Below are 6,503 nucleotides of genomic sequence, written 5' to 3'. Positions count from 1 at the left end.
AGAAAGGGAACACAGCTATACCTTAGGTGTTGTTACGACGGGACGCCAATCTAAAAACATCTAGCATAACATTGGTGGACAGCGGTGGTTCTTGACCTGGGCAGAATACAGAGAGGAGCAAAACACAGAAATCATCAAAATGGCAACAAAATCTCATAGTTGCCCAAATTCAACCAGGAGCAGTACAACATCCACAAGTACATATCCATAGTCAAGCTGCTGTTAGATATTGGCTTTGAAGACAACAGACAGAAAATTGCAGTCACCCTACCACTTTTGGACAAAGCAGTGGCCAGTATGACACCCAAAGTCGTCCCCGAACTATCATAGGCGAATTTCACTAAAACAGTGGTGAAAGGAATCACACCCTCTCTAGGAAGAGTGGTAACACTGTCCCAACTGGGCAGCCCAACTTGTGATGGGAGCCTGGATGGCACTCTTATCCAGGCCAGGCGGCTCATCACTGCCGCATACCCGGAAGCAGACACAGAAACCCGGGAGCAGCATACTTTAAATACCCTCCTCAGAGTTCTCCCCAGTACGGTCAAGGAGCACTTCACCATACATGACCCTATGGGAGATCTGGACGGGGACATCCAGCTGAAACGGCAATTTCTGACCTCTCACTCCACCCCTCAACAAATCAACATAGTGAGCAAGTTTCCAACAAATAAACCAGCACACCCAGCAAACCTCAGCCCCTCCCCGTACCTCCCTACCGTGGCGGGGGCCACCACTCAGAAATATCGTCCCCCAGTCTTCGATAAGATAAGACTGAACGGGGTTAAAGCGAGACTCCTGGTCGATAGGGGAGTGACTAGATTGTGCTTCTACAGTCAATTTTACTCCCATCATAAATCGGCTTTTGGCCCGCTTTTCCCTACGTCGTCTCATCTCATAGACGCAGGGGATGTCCCCTTACTCATCCATGGAGATTCCCGGGCCTTACGCACCGACACCCACCAGAAAGTCTGCACCCAACATAAATTCATCGTTTTTTACTCAGCTTGTCGCACCTACAATGGATATCTGGGACTGGACTTCCTACAGAAACTGCAAATGACTCTCAACTGCCACAAGTAGCAACTCCAGTTTCAGGAGCCACCAGTCTCCTCCCCTGACCCCTCACAACCCCTGTGCACCTGTAAACCCTCCTCTGCCCCTCCCCAGCACTGCACACCACTCGCCTATCCCCCCTCCCCAGCACTGCGCACCACACACCTATCCCCCCTCCCCAACCCCCTCCCCATCCCCCCCACTCACCCCACTCTACTACCACCTCCACCATCACAATTCCCCCTCATCACGAAGCATGGCTGCCAGTGAACATGCCTATTGGAGCATCTGTCCTATTCTCCCCAGACCTGCCGCCCGGAACTCTCTCAGCCTGCCTCCTATCCCTCATCTTCCTCTCCCCTCACATCGCAGCAGTCAGAATCACCAACATCACCATGACACCCCTCACGCTACCTAAGGGGCTTGTGGTAGGAGAAATGGAAGAGGCAGAGCCATGCATCACCACCACCCCTTCTTCCCCCACCTCACTGCCCCCCATACCCGAGCATCTCTCACCCCACCAAGTCAACATTCTCCACCATCTTCTCCTGGATTTTCGGACCTCTTTGCATCAAGACTTACGGACATTGGCCACACTACCTACCTGGCGCACGAAATGCACACCACAAGACCTCCTATCCATCAACCATCCCAACGCTGAAACAATAAGCAAAGGGAGACTGGCAAGTCAAGGAAATGCTCAATGCCGGCATTGTTTCACCCTCCACCAGCCCCTGATCTTCTCCAGTCGTCCTCATCAAAAAGAAGGACGGTACCATGCGATTCAGCATGGATTACCACCGCCTCAATCACGTTACCATCAAGGATGCCACCCCACTTCCCAGGATCGACGACTCCCTGTACAGCACCTCCTGGTTTTCTACCCTGGATCTTCAATCAGGGTATTGGCAGGTCCCCATACACCCCGGCAATAGAGGGAAGACAGCATTTTCCACAACCAATGGAAAGCATTACAAATTCAATGTCCTGCCATCCGGACTCTGCAATGCCCCCGCCACCACCTTCTCCTGATTGATGGAGTCCATCCTGAGTGGCCTCACCTGGGAAATCTATCTGGCATACCTGGATGATATCATTTTTAACAAGACATGGGCTGATCACCTTCCAAGCCTCAGGAAAGTTTTTAAACGCATCCACCAGGTGAGCCTGAAGCTCCAGCCTTCCAAATGCATGCTTGCCGCATGGTATGTTGCTTTCCTGGGGCATATTGTCTTGAAAGACAGAATCTCATCCGACCCGAACAAGCTCTGCGCCATCGATGAGCTCCCCCTGCCATGAGATGTCAATGAGGTCTGAACCTTCCCGGGGCTTACCTCATACTATCGACGATTCGTAAAAAGGGTTCGCCAATATTGCCTTACCCCTCCACGACATGACCGGGAAGGGAGAGCCCTTTACCTGGACCGACAAGCTAAGGGCTGCTTTTCAAGAACTTAAGAACAAACTCATAACTGCCCCAGTCGTTGTCTTCCCCGACTACACCCTGCCCTTCTGATAACACACCGATGTCTTGCAATTGGCGCCGTCCTCACGCAAGTCCAGGAAGGACGAGAGGACATCATTGCCTGCGCCAGCCACTCCTTAACCAGGCCAAAAAGAACTATGCTGCCACCAAGTGAGAATGCCTGGGCATCGTCTTAGCCTTGGAGCATTTCCGGGCCTACCTATCCAGAACCAATGTTATGATCATCACGGACAACCAGTCACTGCAATGGTTACGACAGTCTGACACCCATAATGCCCAGCTCATTAGATGGAGGGAGACATTGGAGGAATTCAGCTACGAGATCTCCTACCAACCCAACAAGCTTCACACTAAAGTCGACGCACTCTCATGCCTGCCCATCTGCACAGTCCAATGCAAACTGGAACTCCTTCAACAGTGGCACAGCAAGGAGTGCCCCCGCTGGATTCCGCCCCATCTATTCGCCAAACTCCACAAGCAGGGTGACAACTTGTTCACCCCAGCAGGACACATTGTCCTCGACCCAGATACTACCTTGGATACCATGAGACACCTTCGCTCTGGCAACTGGATCCACCTATGTATCAAGAAGCTCTTCCAGGTGTTCAATGACACTTACTGGTTCCCAACCCCACTAACCTGGCCAAACAAGTCACCCAGTCCTGCCAGGCTTGTGTGTTAGGGAAAGATGCCACCTGCTCTGCCAGCCCACAAGCCTTGGCAGTTACTCTCCGTGTATATAGTGGGACCCTTACCACCCAAAGCGGGATACCGGTACATCATCACTGGATGCCACGCCAAAGAACACCATGCCATCATCGTGGCTGACGCCCTGGCCTGCCACGTTTTCCCCTATTTTGGAATACCTCAGGCCCTATACTTGGACAATGCCCCTGGGTTCACCAGCAACATCTAGCGAGAACTAGCCAACATATTTGGCTACCGCATCTCCCACTCCTCCTCATGCTGGCCACAGCAGAATGGAGTTTGCGAGAGGAGCCACTGCACTCTCATGAAGTAGGTCCACACTAGAATCGAGGAAACAAAAAATGAAGATTGGCCAGCCCATGTTAAAATCGTCCAGTGGGGACTCAACCCCTGCCCCTGAGAAGACAGTATATCCCCTCACAAGCGGATATTCGGGGAAGCCCCTCTCCTCCTGCCACTACCCTGACACCTACAGCCTCACACCATATCCCCCACGTCTGACCCCCTCCACCATCTCAAGAGACGCCTTCACCACCTGCAAAATGGCCTGGACCTCCAACCCAATGCCACCCCCTTGAACCCCTATAAACCAGGTGATTCCATGATGGTTGCAAAACTGCCAATTCCCCATCAGCTCTCTCCATGCTTTATGGGACCATATGCTCTCACCCTCATCCCTACCCCTACCAAGTGACCATAGATTACCATTACATTCCCCGAACATACAGAAATCACCACGTGTGCCCATTCTGCACCACTGCCTCCCCTCGCCCCACCCCACCCACCCACTGTACCTCTTCACCTTCGCTCGCCACGCCAGACCTCCCTCCCGACTCCTACAATTGCTACATCATGCCCTTCTCCTCCCTCCCACCATCCCCCACCCCCTCACCACTGGCTCCCTTACTTTCCACTCCTCATGCCACATCACCTTTCACCTCACTGCCACTACAAATCCTTTCCCCCAGCTAACCCCCCGCCCCCTCACCACCATCTCCCTCGACCCCTACTCCTCACCTGCCACCCTGCCGTGCCGGCTGAACTTGCCAAAACCACCCACAACCAGCACACATTCACGCCCACACGCCACCCCCTGCCACCCTCACCCCCACATCACCGCTTCCCGTCACCACTTTACCTTCCCCCTCCGCCCCCGAATCCCCACCCCAGATGCCACCACCCAATGCTGCCTGCCACAGCCCAACATCACGTGCAACCAAAGCACCATGAGGCATCACTCCTACCTCGCCACCCATACCCACCCTAAAGAGCACCATCACTCACTCTGGCTGCCTCTCATGCCCTCCCACCAGGTACAGAACCACTCCCTCCCCCATCCCCCTGCCTCGCCTCCCCCCCAGGCTCAATCACCCCCAGCCTTCACACCCCCAACACCACACCCATCACCCTCAGACTACACCAAGCCCAAATGAAATATCCATCCACCACAATCCCTGGGGAAAACACCTGCGCTTCTCCCCAGCATAAAACCACCACCCCAGCCTCAGTTGTAAGCATTCAGCTCAGACCATCAAGAGAGTGACTACCTACAGCCATGAGGACTTGACAAGCCACCTGGGCACCGACCTACGGTAGGAAGCACTGCATCTGCGGGCCTCATCACCTCCTCCAGATCCTCCACACAGCCTCCTGAGCCTTCACCCTCTACCTAACCTATACCTCTTACCACGACGAAAACCTAGCAACCACTCAGTGGGTCACCCTCCTCCAACATCTGACTCCATCCCACAGCACCAGCACCACCAAGACCTACTACCTCCAGCCACAGGGACGTGACTTTTCCCACCATGACGGTGGTGAAATATTAGCCATGGCAACAGAGGGCATCACAACACCCCCAGGATTTTTACTGCCATATCACGTTGAGTACACCGCTTCCCATCCGATCAGCGAAGTTAAGCAACGTTGGGTCTGGTTAGTACTTGGATGGGTGACTGCCTGGGAACACCAGATGCTGTTGGCATCCCTACGTGTCAAGTGGGGTTGGTGGAGGATTAGTGCCCCTCCCTGTAAAACAATTAACTCTAAGCCCTTGGTCACCCCGTTTGGGATACATGGCGTCTGGCAATGAATGAATGAAAAATATATATATATATATATATATAATCTTAATAAACACACACACACACACACATATATATATATATATATATATATATATATATCATATATATATATATATATATATATATATCCATCCATTATCCAATCCTACATTACCCCATGAGGAGCATAGGAGCCCGGGGCTGGGTAAGTTTGTCCTGTTATTTAAGATGAGGGTGACCAACCTCACTCATCCCTAAGTTGCATTACTTGAGCAATAAACCCCAACCATTCCTTGGGTTTAAACCTTCACAGGTTCAATCCGATTGGAGCGCCGTAATTACCCACTAAACCATTAGGCGCCAAAATTTGGTTATACGGTTACCATCCAGTGCAGTAAATGGTTTCCTGGTGTACAGGAAACTATTTGGCTTCTCAGTGTAGAGTCACTCACAAGCAGAGCGAAGAGGAAAGAATGAAGGAAAGAAAGTTAGAAAAGGGAGCGTAAAGTCGCCCGGAGGCAGAAGGACGAGGAAAGAATGAAGGAGAGAAAAACAGAAGAGGATGAAAGGAAAGAAGGATGGAGGAGAGGAAAGAGCATACACCGGAGGACATCACTACATCAAGCGAGTGGATGGCGAGCGCCCCCACCTACCACATTATGTATAGATAGATAGATAGATATAGTGGTCTATAAAGTGATCGTAATGGGCGATATGAATGGAAGTGTAGGACTGGTCTTGATGAGGATGACATAATGGGTTGTAATGAAGCACCCGGAGAAAATGATAATGGGATGCGACTGAAGGATATGTGTCAGGAAAGGAGGTTGTTCATTTGTAACTCGTATTTCAAATACAAAGATGCACATAAATTTATATGGTATACAAGGAACGGGGGTCGTGTTGAAAGGAGCCTGACTGATGCTGGGAATGGTTGCTGATACGAGGGCCGTGAGAGGAAGATGTGGAGGTCTGTCAGATCAAATGATTGTGGTGTGCAAGATCAAGCTGAGAGGAGTGAGGTGGACCGGGAGAAAGAGGAGCAGTAAGGGAGAACGACTGAAAGTTGAGAAGCTGAGGATCAAAGAAATGCAGATGAATACAGGACCAAACTTGGGGAGGAGTTGGAACCAGTGAATTGGAATGAAATGGAACTGGACAAGCTGTGAAATGCATACAGGCATTGC

General features: G+C 51.5%; 1 non-coding gene across 1 annotated transcript; it reads left to right on the top strand.

The window, feature by feature from the left end:
* The first annotated feature begins 5,115 nt into the window (after positions 1-5,115).
* Positions 5,116-5,234, top strand: LOC145390833 (5S ribosomal RNA). The gene has a single exon (XR_013895745.1). It is a non-coding gene; the product is annotated as a 5S ribosomal RNA (ribosomal RNA).
* The last annotated feature ends 1,269 nt before the right edge of the window (positions 5,235-6,503 follow it).

Source organism: Coenobita brevimanus, chromosome 15 (genome assembly GCF_032717465.1).
Source record: "Coenobita brevimanus isolate Jiangsu-jjx chromosome 15, ASM3271746v2, whole genome shotgun sequence".
Classification (NCBI taxonomy): Eukaryota; Metazoa; Arthropoda; class Malacostraca; order Decapoda; family Coenobitidae; genus Coenobita; species Coenobita brevimanus.
The sequence above is the reverse complement of the archived record's forward strand: the minus strand, read 5'-3'. Positions and strand labels throughout refer to the sequence as shown.